The 15,531-nt window shown below is 41.2% G+C and overlaps 1 protein-coding gene across 3 annotated transcripts in view; it reads right to left on the bottom strand.

Moving 5' to 3' along the window:
* The window catches only part of LOC123515984 (sodium- and chloride-dependent glycine transporter 2-like), a 60,941-nt gene that overhangs the window by 44,141 nt on the left and 1,269 nt on the right, over positions 1-15,531 (bottom strand). The window lies entirely within an intron of this gene.

Genomic DNA, 15,531 nt, shown 5'->3' on the forward strand with positions numbered 1-15,531 from the left:
GGGATTTCAGCCTTACTCGTAATGTCCACAAAAAACACGCCGATAGGATTTCACTTGTGTTCAGTGGGAAACGCGGGAAGACTGCCAGCTGATAGGGGTGGGCAAGAACCGGTTCCGAAACCGGTTCCGACAGTTCCGAAGAGAAACTACCAGAACCGGTTCCAATGTCTTAGAACCGATTCCGACAAAAGAGTTTGTCAGCGAGTCCGTACGCAAGTGGGAGTCTGGGAGGCAGGGAAGCAGAAGCCAGGAGGGCCAAAGAACCTGGAGACGGTTCCAAGGCCACGGAACCGTTCAGGCGGTTCCAAGGCCACGGAACCGTTCAGGCGGTTCCAAGGCCACGGAACCGTTCAGGCGGTTCCAAGGCCACAGAACCGTTTAGGCGGTTCCGCCAGCCTCCACGCTCTTGCAAACCGCGGGCACGGGGTAGATGAGTGTGATGCTGAGTTGAACCGGTTCCGGAACCGGTTCCTACGGTTCCAAGACCTTTCGGAACCGGAACCGCCGGATCTCAAAATGACGGTTCCTGCCCAGCCTTACCAGCTGATTGTTGTTGTAGCAGCGCGGTGTGGTGGCGCTACGGTACAGTGTAAACAAAATACGAGCGCATACCGTGTCTGTGAATTTTCCTTACCGTAAATAGAATCGAGGGTAGTAATTACCAAACACCGTAACTGTAAATTTACCGGATAACGAAGTACCGTATAAGGAAGACTTACTGTACAGGTACGGACTACCTGCGTTTCGAGATCCAGAGGAGCGGTACCGGACTATCCGATATCCAGTAACGCGCCCAGCTCTGATAATTATTTGACGCAACAAGCCTGACTTCATTATGACAGCAAATTTGTCTTTACACTCATGAAGAAGATGAACGGAAAATATCTCTTGGAAACTTCCGTCATGTACAAAAAGCTTCTTACTAAAGGTGAGTCAACGTTTATGAAATGCACAAGTACCTGCATTGTAACAAATAATAGTATGAACAATGTTGTCTTGGAGAACAACAATGGCTGTGTTAGAGGTGGTGGTGGTGGTGGTGGTGGTACGAGCCAGAGTACATGTGGTGCAGTGTCTCTATGAATTATCATGTAAAGGTTACGTTAAGAAAGAACGGTGCCATTTTCTTGAGAGAGAGAGAGAGAGAGAGAGAGAGAGAGAGAGAGAGAGAGAGAGAGAGAGAGAGAGAGAGAGAGAGAGAGAGAGAGAGAGAGAGAGAGAGAGAGAGAGAGAGAGAGAGAGAGAGAGAGAGAGAGAGAGAGAGAGAGAGAGAGAGAGAGAGAGAGAGAGAGAGAGAGAGAGAGAGAGAGAGAGAGAGAGAGAGATTAGGGAAACGTATTGAAATCTCCCTCTTGAAAAAATCGTCCCAACAAGGGTAGGTTGGCTGGGAGTGTAATAGTTTACTAGTGAAAAGGAAAAAAGGCTAAGAAATGTGTTTGTTTCTTGCCTTATGGAGGTGGGCAAAATAAGAGTGGGAGAAAATAGTTTATGGTGCAGAAATGCTACAGGAGAAGGCGAGGTACTCACTAAGTGTAAAGGTAAAGGTAGGAGGCACACCGACCAAAGACAACAGGTAAAAAAACAATCCAGCGCCAGTTTCCTAACAATAAAAGACGATTATCAAGATTTCTGGATAAATGTCGAAACCTCTCTCGCGAGGGTTGTCAAGTCACGGAAGAGGAAATATAGAAACAGGCATTGGATTCTTGAGTTTACCTGAAAAGGGGGAATGAATAACTGAGTATGCTGGTTAACTCTTGCACTAGAGAGGTGGGCAGAATAAGTATGAGAGAAAGTAATACGAGTCCTTGGTGGGAAAGAAGGAATGCAGTTAGCAAGATCAGAAAAGCAGTTAACCTGGAAATAGCGGACCACCACTGAAAACGCCTCAATTAAGTGACTATTAGTTTTAAGAGACAGTGCTCCCGCAGCCCATCGTTTACTCCCACACGCACGATGTATTCACTCCTAGCCATGGTAACGCACAGACCAGGAGACACCTTAGGGGTAGGCATGTTATTGCTAGGTTAGGTTAGGCATTGCTGCACGTCCTTTAGGTTAGATTAGCAGGTATTGCCATGTGTCACTTAGGTTAGGTTAGATAATGACAGATTAGATAAGTGTCCTTAAGGAGGAACCAGCAGGAGGAAATTCCCTCGTTTAGATTTGATTAGGTTACGTAATGCTGCATCTCATTGGGTTAGGTTAGGCTAGCAATACCTGACCGTTAGGTAGTGCTAAGTTATATTAATCTTTAACGGGGTCCAACAAGGAAAACGCATCTGGTTAGGTTAGATTAGATTAGGTAATGCTATACGCCATTTATGTTATATTTAAGTGATATCAAGCTAGAATAACTAATGCTAGGCTAGATTAGAGTTCTTAAGTGGTGTCTAAAACAAACCTACACTACCGCCGCCCAGAGAGATGTTTGATGTGTCAAAATCTTCCTGAAGGTTCCACCAACATCTGACTGTAAGATAAGTTACCTACCGACCGTGTTTCTTGGTGTGTTGTGTACCACAGTGACTCATCAGACCTGCAGTCTCATCTAAGAGTGACACAACACCTCACATCCGATCACACAGAGAAGTGTACTGTCTCACATGCATGTACTGTATCCTATTAGACATTTAGACTCAAGGCAGCAGCCCTCGAGATACATACCAAAATATTATAGGTAGATATCGAAGCGCACTATAGTAGTTTACGTTCACGAGTGAACTAAACTTGGCAACTTGTAAGTTAAACAGACACATGAATTAAGACCGGTTGCCCTGGGAATGCAGTCAAGTGTTCTTCACCGTAAATATTGATCAATTAATTTAACATTCTCTCTCTCTCTCTCTCTCTCTCTCCCAAGATATACCTCAAATTGTTAGGATCGATGCAAAAATAGATGTTCGTAATAACGGATTATGGTTTTCTGCACCTAAGAATAAAGTTAAACAAAAACTAAGACGAATAAAAGTAAATATGAAATAAACAATAAAATTGGAAAATTAAACTAAAGTATGTGATAATCAGATCAAGTGAAAATAGTTCGTGAAAGATCAAATAAATTACTATAAGATAAATGGATAAGAATTACCAACATTATTAGTCATTGCTCCTGTTTGATAATGATGATGATGATGATGATGATGATGATGATGGAAATAATTGATATAATAGCAATAAGAACAATAAATATAATAATTTCCTCTCTGCCGTTGTTGTTATTGTTATTGTTGTTGTTGTGTTAGTTTATTGTTCTGCTGGTGTTCTTGTGTTGCCGTTCATATTGTGTTTGTTGTTCTGGTGTTGTGCTTGTTTTCATTGTTGTTTTATCACATCTGCTAATTTCTTTATTTTTCTCTCCCTCATCTCCGAGCTCTCTAACTCTGTACAAGTCTTACCTGTCCATGTACAAAGTATGCTCCACATGTGTGAAGCCTTCCACTCACTCAGCTGCACAGGGTTACAATCAAAATAATTTAGTCTTACCAACTTCTCTCCTCCAGTCTACCAAATTGTATTCACCCTACATTTTTCTCTCTCTCTCTCTCTCTCTCTCTCTCTCTTGCCGCAATTGCAAACTTCACTATTTTCATGCTAATTGCTGTTCTGATCTCGCTATTTACATGTCTCCCTTTCTCAGCTGTTCGCTGCACAAGACTTGCTATTTTCTCTCACTCCTCTTCTCTTCACTTTACGAAACAGATTTGACCAATGTACGTAATTCAGTAAGATTTTTTTTCATGAATCCGTGACAATTCACATGATTCATCTATTTCCTAAAAGATAACAAAATGCATTATGTCCCTTTATTACACACACACACACACACACACACAACATAAACATAAACAAACACAAACACAAACACACCCGGTAGCTCAGTGGTTAGAGCGCTGGCTTCACAAGCCAGAGGACCGGGGTTCGATTCCCCGGCCGGGTGGAGATATTTGGGTGTGTCTCCTTTCACGTGTAGCCCCTGTTCACCTAGCAGTGAGTAGGTACGGGATGTAAATCGAGGAGTTGTGACCTTGTTGTTCCGGTGTGTGTTGTGTGCCTGGTCTCAGGCCTATCCGAAGATCGGAAATAATGAGCTCTGAGCTCGTTCCGTAGGGTAACGTCTGGCTGTCTCGTCAGAGACTGCAGCAGATCAAACAGTGAAACACACACACACACACACACCGCGTAGTGTAGTGGTTAGCACGCTCGACTCACAATCGAGAGGGCCGGGTTCGAGTCCCGGTAAGCGGCGAGGCAAATGGGCAAGCTTCTTAATGTGTGGCCCCTGTTCACCTAGCAGTAAATAGGTACGGGATGTAACTCGAGGAGTTGTGGCCTCGCTGTCCCGGTGTGTGGAGTGTGTTGATGTGGTCTCAGTCCTACCCGAAGATCGGTCTATGAGCTTTGAGCTCGCCCCGTAATGGGGAAGACTGGCTGGGTGACCAGGAGGCAACCGAGGTGAATTACACACACAGACAGACACACACACACACACACACACACACATTCAGCAAAAACAACTGATGATTCTAAGTTTTTCGTGTGGCATTTTGCCTTAACCTGTCACTTGGATTGGTAGTGTCTCCGCGAGCTACATCATTCTTTCGCTTGGTCCTTGTAGAAGCCTGGGTAGTGTGGGTCTCGTTGTCTCAAAACTTTAAGTTCTGAAACAAACACACATCACGAACCAGTGTGAGACTGGCCGTTCATTCACACCAGATTATGCAGGCCTCAGATCAGTTCGTGGCTTCAATTAGCGACGTGACACGACACTTCTACATTGCCTTACTCGTCCCTTCCGACTCGCTACTCTATCAGATTATTGTGGAATAAACTGGGAGCTGTGTGTCCCCGTCCAGCGTGGCTTGAAAAACACTACAACTGGCCTACCACAAAATTTCGTAATGTAGGAACAAGAAGAGCTTTAATGTATAGAATATCATTTACCCATTCAAAAAATAAAGTAGTTAGATAATTTTTCCAAATAAACCAAGAACAGATTATGCGCGAAGTGATATTTTGTATTCGGGTTTCGTTTTTCTTTTTAGTTCACTCTAAATTCGGATTTGTTTGACACTATATAATAAAGTTATCTTCAGTTTATCAAATGGACTATGAGTGCTAAATTTGTGTTGAGCGTCATTAACTGTGAGAGGAAAGTAAGAGAGAGAGGTAGGGCTGAGAACAAACTTAATCACATTTATCAACTATTTACTTGAAAATCGCAGCAGATACAGGATGTTTCTTGAAAATAATCAGCTGATCAGCACGAATATTACCTGAATAGCAGAAATGATCATAGAACTTAGTGAGACAAATAAAAGTCTTACCACAGATGGACTCCTTCTCTCAGGGAAAGAGGTGAGCACTGAGAAGCGAGTGTTGCGGCCGGCAGTTTAAAATGCCTGCTGTCGAGTTGAAAAGTATTGCAGATACACACCAGAATTTGATAATACTTAACCATGCCACGGCACGATCCACATAATCTATTCTTATTAACTTCTTTTTATAATCTGATACCTAACCTTTAAGTAAATTCAATGTGTTATAACAGAGACCAAAGGTAACTGACGAAAAAAAAAAAAAAAGGATGAATGAAGGAGGAAAAGCCATGAAAAATATATAAAGAAAAGATAAAATGGAAAGAACAAGGAGTACAAATTACATAATAAGAGAAAGCAATCACATCCGTTAAATGTAAGTGAAGTTACTGGTTGTGTAACGCTGTGCTGCTTTCAATGTTATTGTAACGTTTGGAATGTAGTATTTTTTACTTGCTTTTTATTCTATATGCATGCAAAATTTGAATAACAAGTGCTGAATTATTGTGATGAAATATGCGGGTCTAAAGTGAACTACTCGTCGGGAAGTCATTTATGAGTTGCACAATATTCAAAGCGTGCTACACACTGGTTGCTACGCTGGTGTCACCGCTGAGATTGTCACTTTTTGGCAATAAACTGGCAACTACCGGGCACCTTCCAATCCAGACATGTGTTCACGTGTCGACACTGTGGTTACCTTGAGTGGAGATACTTCATTTTATTCACCTCATTTACAATCATTATCAGGTATATATATATATATATATATATATATATATATATATATATATATATATATATATATATATATATATATATATATATATATATATATATATATATATATATATATATATATATATATATATATATATATATATATATATATATATATATATATATATATATATATATATATATATATATATATATATATATATATATATATATATATATATATATAAACAAATTTCTTACAGTGTAGACAAAAGTATATATATATATATATATATATATATATATATATATATATATATATATATATATATATATATATATATATATATATATACTTTTGTCTACACTGTAAGAAATTTGTTTTTTTACAGTGTATTTGTTGTATTTATGAAAAGTTAATATACTGTATCAAGAAAATACAGATCAGACTGTTGGGTAAGGAATCATTTTCTTCCAAAAACCTGCATACCTTCAACACATGCTTTTGTAAATGTTTAGAATGTAATGACAAGTATATGGTGAACCACCAGAACCTTAAACACTTAAACAATAGTCTTTTATTATGATGACATGATATACAGGTAATAACCATTTATAAAGAAAATGGTTTATCTGTAATAACATAACATAACATAACATAAATAATAGGATAACAAAGGGCCACCAGGGCCCATCTAGGTTATCCTGTATCAGTCGCACAGCGACCTCGTCATCAGTACTTAAAGATACACTTACAAGTACACAATACATTATATACTAATTCTAAATATTTGGCCCATTAACAGGGCTCAGTCCTGCAGCGAAATCCTCTACAATTTGTGGTCCCCATACATGGGGATCATGTCTTGTTTAACTATAGTAAATTTCTTATAAAAACTATCATGCAGCGCTATACATAATTATAAATCTAATAAATTTAAGTGCTTATCTAATCTGTTTTAAACATTGTCAAACTAGTGCTATTTACAACCGTCTCTGGCAATGCATTCCAGAAGTCTACCACCCTATGACTAAAGAAATATTTTCTTATATCTAACCTGCAGCCTTGCTTTCTAATCTTCCTGCCATGATTTCTAGTCCTATTTCCCTCCTCTAAGGTAAAGAAAGATCTCACATCTATGTAGTTTGTATCTGAGAACATTTTAAATAACTCTATCATATCCCTCTTATACATCTCCTCTCAAATGAAAACATGTTTAATTCCTTTAATCTATCTCTATACTCCAGGTATCATCCTAGTTGCTCTTCTCTGAACTGCTTCTAACATGTTGATATCCTGCCTATAGTGGGGTGACCAGGCCTGTATGCAGTACTCTAAATGGGGCCTAACATAGGAATTATATAAGCTACGCACCACTTCCTTACTTTTATAACTAACATTTCTATTTATAAAACCCAGGATCCTATTTGCCCTATTTCTTGCTTCTAAACATTGCTTTGAAAATTTCATAGTCCTGTCTATCACTACTCCTAAATCCTTTCCTTCCTCTACTGCCTCTAGCCAACATCCCTCCATCAGTCAGGGGTTCTCAACCTTTTTATCGTTAAGAACCCCCTGAGTTATAAGACCATCTACCAGTACCCCCAGTATTGTCACATGGAACATGGAACTCAATATGCAATGGCACTGCAAAGGATTTTATTAGATCAGCCATCTAAGTACCCCTGGAAATCTTCTTATGAACCCCTGTGGTTTCGCGCTGTCAGGATGGCCACTGTCCATGAGCTAACATCATTAGGTCTCTATGACGCTGAAGACGTCTATGCAGAACGGTTTGGTTGGCAATAGACAATCTCATTATCAGACTTTGATTTCTAAGTTATGAAAATAATCTCATTTACGGGGCTTCATAGGTTCATGGTGTCTTGTAGTCTACTTACTAACCTAGAAGGAAAGAAAATATCATACTAACTTCGAGCTATCAATTGAGGAAGAAGTAATCTTTGTCCCAGGAATAGAGCAAGATGGTATATAAAAAAACACAATGCATAGTTATAACCTAACTCTACTATTATAGCGCTTTTTGTCGTAGATACATGTTTAGAAATACTTTACCTATCTTGATATCTCCTTACGTGACAAAAGAATATCCAAAAATATACGATATGCAGTTGACCATCTTTTCTGTGAAATATTACGATATCTGTTGAATCTGGCAACTTCAACGGGAGTTTGGGTCCTCTCCTAGTGTTTCCTTATGATTGAAACATTGATATTTACACGTCATTGTGATCAGGGAAATAAAGAAAACTAAGTTTGCTTTTTCTAAGAGCATGAAATAGAAAAATTTATGTTTACAAGTGGCAGTTTATGTATAAGACACGCAAACCTGTGTGCACTCATCCACTCTATCCAGAAGCTTAACTAATTTTCAAAAGTTCCCCAATAGCTACACAACTACCATTGGTCTACTGTTTCTATCCAGTTACCTACAAACACGTACACATTCAAGGCAGCAACATGCAAAGTACACTAAATACTCCGGAGCAAAGCTGCCTCACCTTGTTTCATTAATCAGCTAACTCTTGCACACTTTCACACCAAAGCTATTTTTCATTTACCATCGACGATTTTATATTCGAATCAAAATTAAAACGACGATTGAGAACTTTCGGCCTAAAGATGTTTGAGGGCCGTGACGGCCTTGGGCGCCGCACGGGGGAAGGAGGTGGCCGTCGGGTCCGGCCTGGGGCCCAAGGCAGGAACTGGCTGCAGGTCCTGCTTTTCCTTGGTGGCCTCAAGCTTCACTACTAGTCGTCCACTTGCAGCGCATCACACTAGGCAAGGGTCGCCATAAGCAAGAGATCAATGTCTACCACTCACCGGATGGTGCCGTGAGGGGCCCTAAAGGGGTGATAAGGGCTCCTTGCATAGAATATGATGGTGAGTGGTGTGTACGGGACCTCTGCTTATAATGACACCGGGCTGAACAACTCGCCATGAACGAGGGCACGCTGTGCGCCATGAGCCAGGCACTGACAGTACCAGTGGTCCTTTACGTTAGGTTAGGTTAGGTTAGATTAGGTTAGGTTAGGTTAGGTTAGGTTAGGTTAGGTAAAAAGGACTCACTTCATGACAGCGTTTGGGGAGTGGTGTGTGGCGGGTCATTGCTCATGGCGACCTGTGTGAGGCATTGCAAGGTTGCATCGTCACTGCTCTCATAACCACGGGACTGGGGTTGACCCTTTCTGGGTAAAAAGTTTCGTCCCAGTACCTGTGTAGGTAATAATACTTTGGATCGTTTCGCCATCGCCATCGCCGCACCGTTAGCCTCGATAAACGGATCGTTATCCTCAACAAACACATCTGTACCGTGGACACTGGAATCGCAACCTGTCGTGGAATCCCATTGTTAGCGTGGACTCATTTTCCTTCGCGGCTTCAAGCTCACTGATTGTTGTCAACTTGCAGCGCCTCATACTAGGCAAGGCGTCGCCTTAAGCAGGGTGCCGTGTCTACCGTCCATCAGATGATGCCGTGAGGGGCCTTTAAGGGGTGATAAGGGCTCCTTGCATAGAGTCTGGTGGTGAGTGGTGTGTACAGGACCTCTGCTTATAATGACATCGGGCTGAACAACTCGCCATGAACGAGGGCACGCTGTGCGCCATGAGCCAGGCACTGACCGTACCAGTGGTCCTTTACGGGGTGAAAAGGACTCACTGACAGTGTTTGGGGAGTGGAGTGTGGCGGGTTATGCTCATGGCTACCCGTGTGAGGCGCAGTAAGGTGGCAGCGTCACTCTCCTCGCACTCACGGGTCTGGGGTGAACTCTTACGGGGTGAAAGGGTTCGCCCCAGTACCTGTGTAGGCAAGTGAACTTCAATTGCGTCGCAGTGAGGTGGCAGCGCCACTCTCCTCGCACCTAAGGGTGTGGGGTGGACCCTTACGGGGTGAAAGGGTTCATCCCAGTACCTGTGTAGGCAAGTGGACTTCAATTGCAGCGCAGGAAGGTGGCAGCGTCACTTTACTCGCACTCAAGGGTGTTGGGTGGATCCTTACGGGGTGAAAGGGTTCGTCCCAGTACCTGTGTAGGCAAGTGGACTTCAATATTGTGTCTTGAAATCGCATCGTGAGGACTGGAACCGCATCGACATCGTGGAAACCCGCATCGTTCCCGTGGAAACTGGAATTGCATCTTGATCGTGGAAACTCGCATTATTATCTTGGAAACTGGAAGGGCATCTTTATCATGGAAAGGCATCGTCATTTTGGAAACTTGCATCGCTATCGAGGAAACTGGAATGCCATTGTTATCTTGGAAACTCGGAGCGCTATCGAGGAATCTGGAATCAAATCTTATCGTACACACTGTTATCGTGGAAGCTCTCGTGATCGTCGTTCGTTTCGTTATCTCTGAATTACTTAATTAGTCTTGGTATTATTATTAGCTTCCGTAATAATAGAGATGTTGGTCATTTTATCTTATCTTTTTACTGTATTTTTTCAGGGTACAGTTTAGTGTTCTTCAACCTTTTCTAAATTCGTGCACCTTTTCGAGAAGCAAGGAGGACTATAAAAGAAATGCATCAATATTCGTAATTTTCCCTACTTTAAGACTGAAAATCGATAGATAACATTATTGAATATCTACCTGAAGCTACAGTTTTTTAGTCCTAAACAGTCGCTATATAGAGCGAAATGTACTATAACAAAATGCCACATCTCAAACACATTAGGCCCGTGTTCCGTCGGAGTGTAATATATTACTATTGTGAATAAATCGCAATACTTTGATTAATATCAATAGGAGAGGACCCAAACTGTCACAATTTCAGTGTTCGCAGGAGAGAGTCAGTATCGTCTCGCGGTACAGAGTAATCGTCTCTAAACACTGTATTACGATGTATCTATTGATTTGCCAGGGTTTTACTCCTACCAGTATTTTTCTGTTCTTATTCTACCATGGTATTTCTTTATAGTTACTTGAGTTTATACGACTGACATCATAATATAGAGCAAAACATAATTGTCTGGTGTACCAAGATCTTTCATTTCTAGAGACTTAAAGACAGCACGGAACCTTAACACACATTTCACCTCGCTTCTGCACAGGTTAATTCTTCTTCTTCTCAACCTTTTAATGTGATGTACCCTCGAAGTCTTTCAGTATTGATCACGTACCCTTACCCACAATGCAGCGTCAGGAAGGGTAACAATAAATGCATGGTTTATTGACTTAGTTTATTAAGTTTAAATTGTGTTATATATGTGGAGCAGACACAATTTTTAATTAATATTAGTATGTTTCTATGAGGTAGTGTCGATAGGAACTGGTACCTCACAGGAGACACTATATGTGACTAACATGCAATGCATTTACCAAAAGGAACTATATCAGACAATTTTCGATCATTATGGCAGTGAACTAGTGTTGCTTGCAGCTAGTTGCAACTTGTAACTAGTAACAGTGATAAATAAGTCACTGTGTGTGTGAATAACATATAAAATAAGAAATCGGAGCAAATATTATAGGTTTGCAAGGTTGTGTGGCAACTGTAATCCAAGAGAGCTTCCTCTCAAGTGATATAACTCCAAGAGTTTCCTTGTTAACGTTGTTAACGTGTCCTGGTTCTAGTGAAGGACACATTGTATACTACAAACGAATTTGCTGCTATTTAAAACTGAAGCATTTTGAGAAACTCACCACGTACCCCAAAAATTCCTCTCACGTACCCCTGGGGGTACGCGTACCCCAGGTTGAGAACCCCTGCTCCATCTCATAGTTAAAGTTTGTGTTGTCTTTACCTAAATGCATAACCTGACACTTATCAGAATTAAACTCCATCTGCCACCTGTCTGCCCATGCTATCAGCCTGTCCAGGTCTCGTTGTATATATTGCAAATTGTCATACTTAGTTACGAAATATTTAAAGATTTATTCTTGCTGAATGCCGTAAAATGCAACACTGACTCCGAATCTATACATTAATCACGATGATAATGTACCTTAAGTGATAAAACGACGTGTATGTGAATACACTTGGTGTGACGTCATCAAAAAGTTGCCAAGTACTACTTTTATCTGGCATTACATGTCGTCATACAAGTATCGGCTCAAAGATTACCATAACACTAATGATTTCGAAAAAGATACTTCATGCAAATATTGTATGTTCTATTTTTGACGCAGAGAAGAAATCAAAAGAAGATATTACGAAGACTCGGACCGTGGACAGGATTCGAACCCGTACGCTTGGAGACCCCTCGGACCCCATAGCATGTATGGTTCCACTGTACAATGGCGGCCTCTAACCTTAGTTATAGATTATCTTACCATTATTTCTTTCCGCGTCATCAATTCATCGCTGTCATCGATACTGTTAGTTCGATCTTTTTTTTTTTTTTTTAATAGGAGCATTCTAAATTTCTAAACTTTCAAAATTAAATGTAATCATTTTACTTAAAACATTACTTTTCACACGAACATGTGAACCAAGTCTCACATCTTTCCAAGACAACCACGTTCAGTGTACTCTGACAGCTGGGCTTCACTACATACAGTGTGTAACACGAGTTTGCGGATATTGCCGGAGTTAAAAGTTCAAGTTGTTTTAAGAATAAAATGTTTTTTGCACATTTACATTTTGAGGTTTTCCTTAGCAACGGTATGAAATTCATGTGTGGCTTAGCGACAGATACACCGGCAGGGCCAGGCGGGTATCCATGGAGGTTATCTAAAATTGTGAATAGAAATAATTCAGTTATGATGATTTTTACAAGTTTTGGAGCTCTACAGTACACCATAACGAGACGAGTGACAGCAACGCACCAATACTGATTACCAATGAACACTGGGAAATGATAGTATTTGTGCAATAAACGACAAATAAAACATGCTACGTGCCAGGAAATTTCATTACAGGACATGATCTAACACTCCGCTCTCATCACGACAAGTGAAGCTTATTGAGTCTATGCAGAAGCTTAAGAGCACCAGATACACCCTTAACATTGCGATCTCCCTTGCTGAGCTGCTGGCGGAGCTATAGCACGTTGGCTTCCCATTCTGGACGTCAAGGCCAGCCCTCCCATTATGCCCTCACTGCGCATCCGAAAGGGAGTGGAAGGGCCTGAATCTAGCAACAAACCAGCCGATTGGTAGTCAGATCACATAGTTTTCTTCCAAGACAATGACAGTGAATACATTCAGACTGTATTGTCACAGCTAATGTTGGAGTGTATGGAAATGGTGTTTCTGAGCCAGAGTTACCACCAAGCCATGACCTTGCATCTATTACTATAAAGGCCACACTTGAGTTTCATGGCACGGCCAAACAATGTCTCAATTTCTTTGTCTTTTTTTCTCCATGAAATCTCCTTGATACAACTGATACACCTATTACTTTAATTTTCTCGTTATTCCCATTATATAGGTATATATATATATATATATATATATATATATATATATATATATATATATATATATATATATATATATATATATATATATATATATATATATATATATATATATATATATATATATATATATATATATATATATATATATGACCACAGGATGCTGAGATACGTAGCAGGATTGAGGTGGCAAGATAGGAGGTCCAGCAGTGAGGTAACGGAATTGTGTGGAGTTAGAGACCTTTCTGTTGAGCTGAGGATGAGAAGATTAAGATGGTTCGGACACGTGAGAAGGGCAGCGGGAGTGGTGTTAATGAGCGAGGTGGAAGAGTTGAGGGTTGGAGACTGACGGCCAGTGGGAAGGCCAAGGAAAAGGTCGAGGGAGTGTGTGACGGAGCATAAGAATCTGTTGGGAATAGAAGAATATATGGCACAAGATCGCCAATTGTGGAAAGCAGTCATCGCCCGTCATACCTTGACACCTCCCTCAACTTTTTCTACATTAACTTCTGCAACATTCGCGGTCTTAGATCTAATTTTCAATCTGTGGAACACCACCTCTCCTCTACTAAACCTCATCTTCTTTTCCTCACCGAAACACAGCTGTCTGAGGCAACTGACAGTAGCCCCTTCTCTGTTCCCTCCTACTTTCTCTATTCTCATTTTCATTCCAAAGCTGGATGTTGCGTCTATGTGCGCAACGACTTAACTTGCTCTCGTGCCCACGCTCTTGAGTCTTCCGAGTTTTCCACCATCTGGCTACGACTTAACAGTCACTCTCATACTAATTTCATCTGTGCTGTTTATCTCTCCCCTAACTCTTCTGACTATAGTAATTTCTTCGACTACTTTACTTCCAAAGTGGAGCACATTCTGTCCCTCTACCCTTGCAGATATTTCCATCCTTGGAGATTTCAATGTTCACCACCAGCTTTGGCTTTCCTATCCCTTCACTGACCACCCTGGTGAACTAGCCTTCAACTTTGCTATCCTCCATGACCTAGAGCAACTGGTGCAACACCCTACTCGTATTCCTGAGACACGCCCAACATTCTTGATCTCTTCCTCACCTCTAACCCTTCTGCTTATGCTGTCACCCTTTCATCTCCGTTGGGCTCCTCCGATCACAATCTCATTTCTGTATCTTGTCCTATTTTTTCAATCCCTCCACAGGATCCCCTTTAGCGGAGGTGCATCTGGCGTTTTGCCTCTGCCAGTTGGGGGTACCTGATTAGGTATTATGCTCAATTTCCCTGGAATGATTATTGCTTCCGTGTCAGAGACCCATCTCTGTGTGCTGAACGCATAACAGAGGTGATAGTGCCTGGCATGGAAGCGTTCATTCCTCATTCTTTTCTCAACCTAAACCTTCTAAACCTTGGTTTAACTCAGCCTGTTCTCGTGTTATACATGATAGAGTGGTTGCCCACAAAAGGTACTTGAGCCTTCCATCTCCTGAATCTCACGCACTTTATATCTCTGCCCGGAATCATGCCAAGTCTGTTCTACAACTCGTCAAACACTCCTTCATAAATAGAAAATGTCAAAATTTGTTGCTGTTGCGTCACAGGTAAAGGCTGGATTAATACGATGGAAGGGTGAGTAGGCGGGTTATCTATCATGGCAACACCAGGTCTCGCTACCAGCCGCTGTGCTTAGCTAAGTTACTCATCATTGCCTTCGTTATCCATGTATACCAAAGTATAACTAAGCTTATTAGGTCAGAGCCTCAGACATCCACTACCAAAACAACATCCTTGTCCATCAATTTGTTGAAATTTTGTTTGTAAATAAATACCATGACACAGCACGGGCCCTGAAACATGCGGTATGTGGCAGCAGCACACAGCATGGCACAGCATCGGCCTTGAGACCTTTAGTACGCAGCAGCAGCACACAGCATGACACAGCACTGACCCTGAAACCTTAGACACGTAGCAGCAGCACACAGCATGACATAGCACGGGCCCTGAAACCTTAGATAGTAACAGCAGCACACAACATGACACAGCACGGACCCTGAAACCTTAGACACGTAGCAGCAGCACACAGCATGACATAGCACGGGCCCTGAAACCTTAGATAGTAGCAGCAGCACACAACATGACA

Source organism: Portunus trituberculatus, chromosome 5 (assembly GCF_017591435.1).
Source record: "Portunus trituberculatus isolate SZX2019 chromosome 5, ASM1759143v1, whole genome shotgun sequence".
Classification (NCBI taxonomy): domain Eukaryota; kingdom Metazoa; phylum Arthropoda; class Malacostraca; order Decapoda; family Portunidae; genus Portunus; species Portunus trituberculatus.